General features: G+C 36.7%; 1 long non-coding RNA gene across 1 annotated transcript; it reads right to left on the reverse strand.

Annotated features, from left to right (window-relative positions):
• Positions 1–5,868: 5,868 nt before the first annotated feature.
• Positions 5,869–9,251, reverse strand: LOC140666169 (uncharacterized). The gene is made up of 2 exons (XR_012046722.1): positions 8,677–9,251; positions 5,869–8,232 (listed from the first exon to the last, which is right to left on the reverse strand). It is a non-coding gene; the product is annotated as an uncharacterized lncRNA (long non-coding RNA).
• Positions 9,252–11,152: the final 1,901 nt, after the last annotated feature.

Genomic DNA, 11,152 nt, shown 5'->3' on the forward strand with positions numbered 1-11,152 from the left:
TTACATATAATCATATATAAAGTGGACAAATTTTGTATATAAATTTGTATAATTAGAGTGTCTAATTATATATAAAAATTTTTTACCAGGTATATATATGTATGAAACATTTGTTACAATTAATGTATCACGATGATTGAAAATCTGGTTACTGCAGGAGAACAATACTTCTCGATGTAATGAAACGATATGTCTGTAATGCGCATTAATGTCATACACATCATTAATTATTAACACGCAAGTTAATATCGCCGCAGGAAAAACATTTTTTATTTTTAATTCAAGCCTATTCATCGTTGTTCAAATACATTGGCTTAATTTATTTTCAAACAGCACAATTTATTTTCAAACTTTTCAGACCCTTATAAACTGATTCAAAAACAGTTTCATTAATTATGACTGTTTGATTTCATATATTTTTTTTTTTTTAGCAAAATAAATCGATTTCCATAGATATATAATTATGTCTATCTTATTAGAAAATTAATTGCGAGAGAAAACTTTAAAAAGAAATATATATTTTCCTTTAAAAATATTGGTATTAAAATATCATAAACGCATAGTCCCTGCAAATTGACTTGTTTGTATTGAGAAATAGCAGTCATTGTGTTGTGACTCCGCAAGTACAGTTTAACGATTATAAAATCGATCAAGCGAAGATCATACATCGCGATTAGATCATCAACCCGGTTCGGTATTCTTCCTCTCGCTCGCTTGGTAAAAGTGGACGAACGAGATAACATGAGCACAATTCGTATGTTGTCACAAGAACCGGCTAAATATAATAACGCACGCCTAAGGCAGCAATAACACAGAGAAGAAAAGTGACTTACAGAATAATGTTTCATCTTATCTAACATCGTATATCTAACGACATAAAGGATAACAAGACTATATCACGCAACAGCCGCATTTCCGATGACGAACAAAGCTAACGAAGGAAAAGCTTTATCTTATTGTTAGCTCGTACATACAGTACGATCGTACACGTGCTGGAAAAGATCCGATTTCAGTCAGATTTCTAACGTACACCTATTAACGTACATCCAGGTCACTTCGTAAACTATCCGGCATGCGCAGTTCCAGGTCATTAGGTCAAGCCTTCCTCATCGACCCGACCTCGCTATTGAAGATTCACTTCTCTCAACTATACTTGCTTGTCAATTGCACATATTCTCTCTCTCTCTCTCTCTCTCTCTCTCTCTCTCTCTCTCTCTCTCTCTCTCTCTCTCTCTCTCTCTATGTTTTTACATTCTTTACAATATCTTATATTAAGTGTAGGATGTAAAGAAAGAAAAAAATTTAGAATTTGAAGCTACAAGATACGTAGGCGCAATGGACGCTTGAATCACGAAAGCATGAGAAAGTGAAAACTTTCCTTGCGAATGGCGATAGTTATGAAATATCTGATCGGTATCTTTCCGCTGTTCTCTCTCCTTTCAGGACATTTGCGGTCTCACCGCGAATAGCTGATTCAATTTGCATACAAGTTAGAAGATGTAGCGTCGATTTCATCGTTTGCGAGACGAATAGGAAAATGTCAGGTTCGCAGTTTGCACCGATTACAATTGATTCATGACATTTTCCTGGGAAATATCGACGGCATCATAAATTAAACACTGAACATTAAAACTAAGTATATTCATATTATTATTTCTTAATTTCGGATTATCGCGAGAAACATTTGAATTTTTTTTTTTTTTTAGGAAAATACCAAATGTATATGTGCAACAAATATTTTATTTAATCGATAAATTATTCAACTTTATGTTTACATATACAGCGGAAGTCAAAGAACTGATTATATGCACTTTGCCAGCATTTTCCTTACAAGAATAATTTTAAAGAAGCAAAAAAAATTATCATAGTTAATATAATAAAATATACACAAAAATATAATATACATATTTTTGTCATAGTAATATTTTTTTCTTATTAGTATAAAATTGTTTAAAAAATGATGTGTGCAAAAACGTTCCTATTCTGTACAGAGTACAGTCGGACCTCTTATCCTACGACCATCTTATGCTACGAAACCTCTTATCCTACAAAAAATCCTCTCATGCTACGACGGCAAAAGGGGAAATATACCCCCACTCTCCAATTTTTGTCGTAAGATCAGAGGTTTAAGGGGAAGATTCCGGACCAAAAATGTCGTAGGATAAGAGATCCGACTGTACTTGAAAGTGTATTCCTCTTCTCTTGTGTAGTAGACGTAATGCAACGAGCATCAAGAAACCCCGTTTTCATTCTTTCTTCTATCGCAAACTCTGAACATTCAACGAGAGTCACTTCGACGAATCAGACAATAGCAAATGCGGTTAACGACAAGCTCTGGACAAAAAGATAAGAGCAACCGCTCTAAAACAAGCTTGATAAGAGAGGGGGATGACACAGCGAGGCAAGGGGTGCGAATCTGTGGATGGTGGGTGAGGGAAGGGGAAGGCGAAACCAGGGCGTAAGTATTGATCCCGCGTCTCTGGGCGGTTGACACATTTACCAAAAGATACCCGTGATCTAGTTTTCGTAGAAGATAGCGGGTTAGAGCAAAAAAAGAAGATAAGTAGTCGTCTAAATGTCGATCACGACTTTGTCATTAATAAAAATCAGAGGATTAATGAAATCTTCACTGCTATTCGAAACGCATTATACGCAACAATGTGTTTAAGCACTTCAAATCTATTTTTGTGAAAACAACTATTTAAAGGAAAATATTTCTGCTGATTCTTTTGTAGACACGGCACTAATCGTTATAAAAATGCTCTGTCGTTTCATAAATTCATCTTTTCACAAAAAACCTGTAATATTTAAATAACAGATATAATAAACACATATCTAATTCCAGTTACAAGTCTGAAAAATTATTTTTCTAAAGAATATCGGAAAAACACTTCTCTCAAAAAAAAAAAAAAAAGAAAAAAAAAAAAAAGTTTGTACATCATGTTAAATTGATGTTCATTTCCGAAAGTCATCATTGTTTCATTAGGAAACGCAGAAAAATGAAATTTTGATGTACGAGAAAAAAATGAAATTTCCATGTACGAGAAAAGCTCCACTGCCAGTTTCGGGATCGTTGCCAAATAGGTCACAGCTCGTATTGAACTGGTATACCGCGCTGACTTTATCGTCTCTCACCGCCGTTCCCCTCTCCAACGAACGGAGATCTAGAGCAATTCTAGAGCCAGGTTCCTCCGCCGACAGAGACAAACTATCACGTTATCATTATCGCGGTATCGTACCTTAGGTCGTCGTGAACTGTCGTACTGTTCCGCAACATAACGCGACGGATACGAATGCGTCGTCTATTAGACTGATTAATTACGTAATCTCCGGTGTAATGGTTATAACCAAGAAAGCAAAGAGAGAGAGAGAGAGAGAGAGAGAGAGAGAGAGAGAGAGAGAGAGAGAAAGGGAAGACAAAGAACTGAACTCTGAAAAAATGAGGAACTAAAGATAATTAAAAATTATAATATATAATACTGAAGAAATAATTTGGCAATAATATCTTGTCAAATCAGGTGTATGTTAGAGATTTATAAACATCAGAGATGAAAGGGAAGATTTTATAGCTAAAATATCTTTCACCTGTAATTCCCCCCATTCGTCTGTCGTTACTAACAACACACTTTACCCCTCTATGTACCCTTCGAATCTTCTATCATCCATCTTCTCCCTATAGTGCATTGTGTTATGCCGTGACGCGATATAGAGACACCAGGCCAGAATATACCGTTTGATCAATACTCCAGGCATCGTCGCAAGCATCGCGTCCTTCGTCTTTGTACCTACACGTCGATGGAGCGAGGGAAAACAAACCGCGGGATAATAAGACGCGAACTGCCGGACGCGTGATAAGTGATTAATGACGGTAATGAGCTAACAAGCTAGCTTTTTGATTAAATGGAAACTTTTTAAAATAAAGGTATAAATTGTACGAATCGCGTTTAAAAACACCACAGCCGGCTTGATAGTGACATTTAAAGTTTATTCTAATAACAAAGTCGTTGATAAATGTCGAGTAAACCTACGGCTGTTTTTGGCTCATCGAACATGTGGTATGGGACACGTGCTGAAAGGTCGATGCCCCTCATACCGGATTTTATTTGATTCATCTCTTCTCTCTCATTATATCTCTTCTCTCTCTCTCATACCCATTCATTTGTATCGAAAATCTGTCGTGGGTATTTAAACGTATTTTTTTTTTTTTTTTTTTTTTTTTGTATTGTGTCAATATCAGAGAAATTAAGAGGCCTTTAAAAGAAACTTTGAATATGTGCATACGTACAAAGAAATTTAATGGATCGATTAATATCGTTTCTTTTACACTAAATTATTACAATCAGCAATATGACAATAATTATTGTCGTACAAGTATCTAAATTTTTTCATTCTTTATATTTGATTTCGTAACTTTAATTTTATACACATATAATAATTGAACATTCTATAAAAAAATAAATATTATTCAAGTAGTAATATTGAATCGAGTAAAATAGAATTGCGAGAATGTGTTACCTCGTAAAATTGGATGAATTTTCGTCGCGACCGACACTCGCCACTGCAATTATGGGTAATTTACAGCGCGGGAAATTCTTGACACATTGTGTGCGAGCGTACAGTTCAGTCGCTCGTAGCGGAACCACGTAAACGGACCGCTATTAATAGGAAGCAGCCGCACCTATTTATCTTGCATCTAGGAGAGTCAAGTGCAGTCGACTGGTCATTCGCGCCAGCGTTTCATAAAAGTTTTAGGAATGCATATATACGCGATACTCCGTAAAATACTGCTTGACAATCGATACTTTCCGTGTAACTTGATATATTTAACTTTTATATTAGCGGCGATATACTTATATAAATAATTAATTATAACGAAAACGTAAGATTGAAATAACAAGTCGATAAAACCTGTCAGATCGATATCACTATCTTGAAAATTAAGCCGTTATGTTATCCATTTATCAAACGTCGTTTACTTTCAGTTCCAGTGTCACGCGATATATATAACGTAGAAAATGTCGAGTACAAAACGCTCAGTCTTGATTGGAAAAAAAATCTTATTACGTGCAAATGTGGTTGTATGTAATTATACTGCAATGATTTTACATACTTAAAATAATCAAAATGTAAAATAATTTGTTACTTGAAAAATTTCAAAATTTGTTACGTGTATTTATATAGACTGGGCTCTCCTCGATTCACGCATGCAATTACAATTTGATTATGCTCGATAATAATCGATTTATCATGCAGACGAGACGATAGGGGAAGCCAGCGAATGCACCCCGGGATTCTCGTTACTCGATTCACTTCTTTGTTACACAACCGTCTCTCTCAGCAACTCGGACAACTATCGACCCCACCAAAAGCTCGTGTCTCTCTCGTCCCATTTTCTTCCGTCTCCTTACTATTCTTCTCTCTTTCTCCTTCCCTATCTTCTTTACATTCTCTCTCTCTCTCTCTCTCTCTCTCTCTCTCTCTCTCTCTCTCTCTCTCTCTCTTTCTTTCGTTTTCTCTCGCTCTTACTTTCCTCCCCTACTATCTCTCTTCCTCTCCCTCGGTCTCATGATTTTCCTTCGATCCCTCTGTAATTCCTAGACGTGCCTCTTTCCACTGTTCGTTTCGTTCACTCGTTTCATCGCTGCGTCTTTTTCTATTTCTCTCCCTTCCTTTTTGTCACTTTCAATTCCGAACCCCACCGTTCCTCCTCTCCTTTTCCTGTCACAAACTTAGTCGACCTCTCTATTTCTACCAACACATCGATCGACTTCTCGCTCCATTTATTCATTACTCTGTCTTTTTCTACTTGTTCTCTCTCTCTCTCTCTCTCTCTCTCTCTCTCTCTCTCTTTCGTCCATCCTTTTCTCACCTCCGCACAATTTCTTATGTATGTCTCGTTTTCTTTTTCCTCTTCATTGCATTTAACTCTTATGCCATTGCTATTTCATCTGTTTCATACCTAAATGTCATCTATTTCTCTTGCTCTTGTACTCGACTTGACAAGGTGGGGGGCCACGTGCTCTTTAGTCACGCGAGGGTAGGACACGTGGTATGTACGTTGTACGGCGGTGCATAGGCGTGGACAAGCGAGTATTTTCCATATAAATTTAATTAAAATATTTAAAACAAATTAAAACTAATTAATTGTTTATCTATCTTTGGAAATATTTAGTTTGTATTTTTTTTTCTAAAACAAAAAAGTTACATAGCAAAGCATTCTATATACATAATCTTTGATATTATAGTTGACGAAAAAGAAAAAACGTTAAAAAACAAAATTGTCTTCCTCGAATTTGCAACATGTGTAAACTCTATGTTCTCTTTTACACTTTTAACTTTTTATCGTGAAACTATGTACACGAATGAATCCTTGGATCGCTCATCATGAAATTGTTCGAGAAATGTTACCAGATTCAAATTCACTTATCATCTTGAGACAGAGATATCTCTTTTGTAAAATAAATTACGATAAATTGAACTTTCAAGTTTATATTAGCGTTAACACTTTGAATTTGATTACGGTCATAGTATCACAAAATATTTAAATTTACGATATCGTTACAGATACATACTGATATGTACGTAAGATATTAAATTCTCTTGAAGAAAAAAATGGTTTTAATCAAATGAGTGAAAAGATACATAAATAACGGTTTGTCGAGATTTTCGAAAAGATCCTGTATTGTAAACCGCGGTGACATTGCAAGTCAAGCATTCCGATTACGACATTCTACGAGGAAGAGCCGCGAACAGACTGATAAAGAAAGAAAGAATACGAAAGAAAGGAAGGGAATAAACGACGATGTGGAGAAGAGCGGTGAAGCGCGAGGGTTACGCGAGTGGTTGCTTACGTAAGCAAGCATGTAGATAAGAAATGCTTATCTGGGAGGAACGTCGCCATACGGGTAACCGCGTGCCAACATATAAAATCGTAACGGTTGCAATTTTGACGTGGCAGAATTCTGCCATCGCAGACCGACTGTACGATATAGGATATTCAACAAAAATATCATCTTCTCTCAGCGGTCAGTTAATCAAGTTCCGCATTTAATCATGTATTTTTTTCAAAACTCGATTGAGAAAATCAGAGACGCAAACATTATTTATGTAATAGCCATTCGGCTTGAAGGCAGGAGGAGAATTAACATTAAGGTTAAAAGAAAATATCAAGGAGAAACAGAATTGAATAAGAAATCGAGGAACATGTAAAAAAAAAATTACACATGTGGCATAATTAACAGCGTAACTGGAGATCCATCCTGTATTATGTGCGCTTTTTATCTCTTTCGCGTCTCGGGATTGGTAGATCTTTAGAACGATATATCGCTAATCCCTCTCATTTTTTTGTAATTATATAAATTTCCTATATCAATTTACATTTATTCCGATATCTACTCACTTAACAATATTGTACTTTAATTTGGTTTTACAGATTTTAAAATAGTCTATTTCGATATTACTTATTTTACACGTCTTTTTAATTTCAACGATATATGTGTTTACAACGACTATGAGAAACTAAATAAACATTTTTGCGAAAATAATGATTCCAACAACAATTAATTATAAATACAAAAATCAATATAATTCGTGGAATTCCCACGGTATTTACGCACATATGGCTTGTGTAAGAAGCGAACGCTATAAATCGTGAAATTCACGGTCATCGGTGTATAGCTCACTTGCCTGATGAAGGCAACACGCCGGTGTTCCGGTGTATATCAGCATATCGCAGTGATGCTCAAACACTCGAGTGTAGAACTGAATATGCGCGATTCAAAATGTACGAATAAGCAATTTAAATATGTAATTGGTCAACGTATCTGTCATTAAAACTTATTTAAAATTTGATATATACTCTTTTATTAAATATTAAATTATTTGGCTAAAAAAATATATTATGTATTAGATTTCTCATCGCCTTCAATAGCATTTTCTCATTTTCCCGTAACATTCCTCGCGCGTATACGTGTATCCCGCGTTCTAATGTATTGAGAAATAAGCCGCATTCGCTCGCTTCGCATTCTCCTCCAGTTGCCTACCACACGAGGTAGGGCGATCCAATTGGGGTTCGAATGGCCCAACGTGGTAGCCTCCCCTTTGAGTTCCCGTTGCGATCAATACTCAGGCCACCATGTCGAAGCTAAGCAAGATCACCAACTCTGTACTGAGGTCTTCGTGATACGAGGATGTCCTTGATATCCATAGCGAAATGCCGTTGCAAAGTCTCGGCTATAGAGAATGCAACGGAAAATACAAAGGTCATGTTTAATCTATCTTATACAGAGATCCAATTATGTTGGTTCTACTTTTCCGTGATAGTGTCGAGTAATAGTTTATGAAGTTATAAACACGGAAGACTGAAGAGAGCCGAGAAAAGAATCGAGCATGTATTTCCGCCACAGCGTGACGCATTGCGTCACGCTGCTTGGCTCACTAGGTATATGATATATACATCTATTCGTCTTCTCATCTATTCTTTCGAGAGAGAGAGAGAGAGAGAGAGAGAGAGAGAGAGAGAGAAAGAGAGAAAGAGAGAAAATGAGACTTTTTGTCTTTTGTCTGATAACCTTTCTCTTTTTGTTTGAGTGTGCACGCGAATATTATGCAGGATAATCGTATCGAAAATATGAGCGGATGCAGAGATTATAGTAAAATTCTATAATAATCTTTTACCGAAAGAGACATCTTTTCTCTCTATGAAAAAAGAATGTAACAGCGTTGCGTTTCTCTCTAGCTTTATTTTTTTTCGCAAATTCCTTCTCGACCGAGCGATCCGTTCGATCCGCCTCGAGTACGGGGTGGCTTCAGGGAAGAATCGAACTTTCGTCGTGCGGATATTTTCTCTCGGGACACCCTATACATATACATATACGCGCAAGCGCGTATCCGTCGAGCAAACGGGAAGCTCCCATCCGCGAACGCGGCGCGCTCGCGCGCGCGCGCACACACCACACACACACACACACACACACACACACACACACACACACACGCAAGATCCGATCTCCAGAGTGTGGTATCGAGATACGCACACACGCGAGCGCGGAGGCGAACAAAGAAAAGAACACCCTAGCGACCAGCAATGCGGCAACAGCGAGCGCCTGCGCTGCGCGCCCCGCTCTATGTGAGTCAAGGACGACACGTGCGGCTACGAACGACCTACTTATATATCTCTCCGCTCGCTTCGTGCGCGATCGGCCCCGACGTACGAACTTAGCCGAGCGCAGAAATAGGACGGACGGTAACGCGGTACGGACGGACGGCCGGCGTAGCCGAGTCCCCGACGTTTTACGGAGCTGCCTAACCCTTCCTTCTTCTTCCTCCATCCCCCTCACCCTCCCCCCTATCCCTCTCCCCTTCTTTCGGCCTTGTTCCACGCCGCGTTATGTCGCGCTGGTTAATCGACTGATTGTGAACGCTACTGCGCCACCAAACCGTCTAATTCTCTCAATCATTCTGCTAGTGAGCGTTATGCTTAATATTCGGCTGTTAACCCGCAAGTATTTGCGTCTTCAAATGTAAAACTAGTTTTTTTTTTTTTTTTTGCAAAATATGCGAAACTATATCCTGTATTTTTAGAATTTATAGAAAAGTAATGCGGATACTTTCATTATTATTTTTTAAATTTTATGTATACATAATATACGCATTTATCTGTATTTATTAAAAATTCTGACATAAAAACAATTAAATTAAGGAATTTCTTTAACAATTTTGTTTGATGTAAGAACGAACGATACTTTCAATTTACGTCGTCGTTTAATCGTCGCCAATTACAATGCTCAACGATCTCCAAACGTTATGTAACGCAATGATAATGAAGTTTCGTTTCTCCTCGGCGGAACGCAGATTATCGAGATGCGCGGCTGATCGTCGAAAACCAAGCATTTCTGCGCGATGCGATTAAATACAAAGTATCATAGATAATAATACTCGCGATATCCAAATACTTTCAAGATATCCTGCTATTTTGATATTGCACATACATGTCGTCGATTGTGTCTGTGACAATTTGTGGTCATAATATCTTCAGTAAAAATTTCGATTCTTTAAAAAGTAATTTCGAAATATTTTAAATCCGTTTAAGGTTAAGGATATTCTTAATCGATATATTATTTATTTGCTTTAATCTTCATCTGAATCTCGTCATCGCACAAATTTCTCGTTAATTTTCTCATGGATATTACGATGAATATCACTTTTCTGTTTCGATCGGTCTTTAAATATAAATATATTTAAGATTATGAGTATATACAACGGAATACGAGGACCTCCGTGTCAGGGAGTGGCGGAAATCTCGACGACCGGGGCCGGGGCTGTCGAGACGCCCTAGATGCAAAACCAGGCGAGATCGATAGAAAAATAGGTCAAAGGTTCGGCCGCCGCCTTCGCTATAAATGATAGAGCAAGCGTTTTGCAGCGAACCGCGAATACTTGTGAGATGGAAAGAAAAAATAGAATAATTACACAGGGATAGTTTCTAAATTTTCCTTCTCGTCTCAAGTGTAGGTGAAGAAAAAATACCACACATTTGTAAAAATAAATTCTCACCATAATGATAATATATAATTTTAGTAAATTTATATACGAAAAGAGACATGCAGTACCGATCAAAAAATATTGCATCAACTCCAAAAAATACAAAAGAACGCAAGTAAATGAATAAGTTTTTTTTATCTTTTTCTTTCCTAGCTGATTTGTTTATAAAAATTATTAAAACATAAAATAACATCAACAAAATGTAATTTGGTAATATTTATATATTTTGTTCATTAAATGACTTTTCTGTTTCTACAAACGACGTTATACTTTTGGTCGATGATGTGTAATTTTAAAAATAGAGAAGGCATAGCATATGTAAATTTTCCCGCTTGAAATATACGGTCCTGATGAAAATGGCAACATATGATCACGAATTTAGACGAAAATTCACCAATATCAAATTTGGAAACTTTTCGTATACATAAATTACATCGCATTATGTATGCGACATTTAATCTTATATCAATTACAATCCGAATGCGTGTATGATACATTTCGACAAACATATAGAGAGTGAATTATAAATTTCGCGTAAATTTTATGGAAAAAAAAAATGAAGAATCGCGTATATTTTTCTTTAAAGTTCTGTACACAGCTGAAAATGATG

The sequence above is a fragment of the Anoplolepis gracilipes genome, chromosome 5 (assembly GCF_047496725.1).
Source record: "Anoplolepis gracilipes chromosome 5, ASM4749672v1, whole genome shotgun sequence".
Lineage (NCBI taxonomy): Eukaryota > Metazoa > Arthropoda > Insecta > Hymenoptera > Formicidae > Anoplolepis > Anoplolepis gracilipes.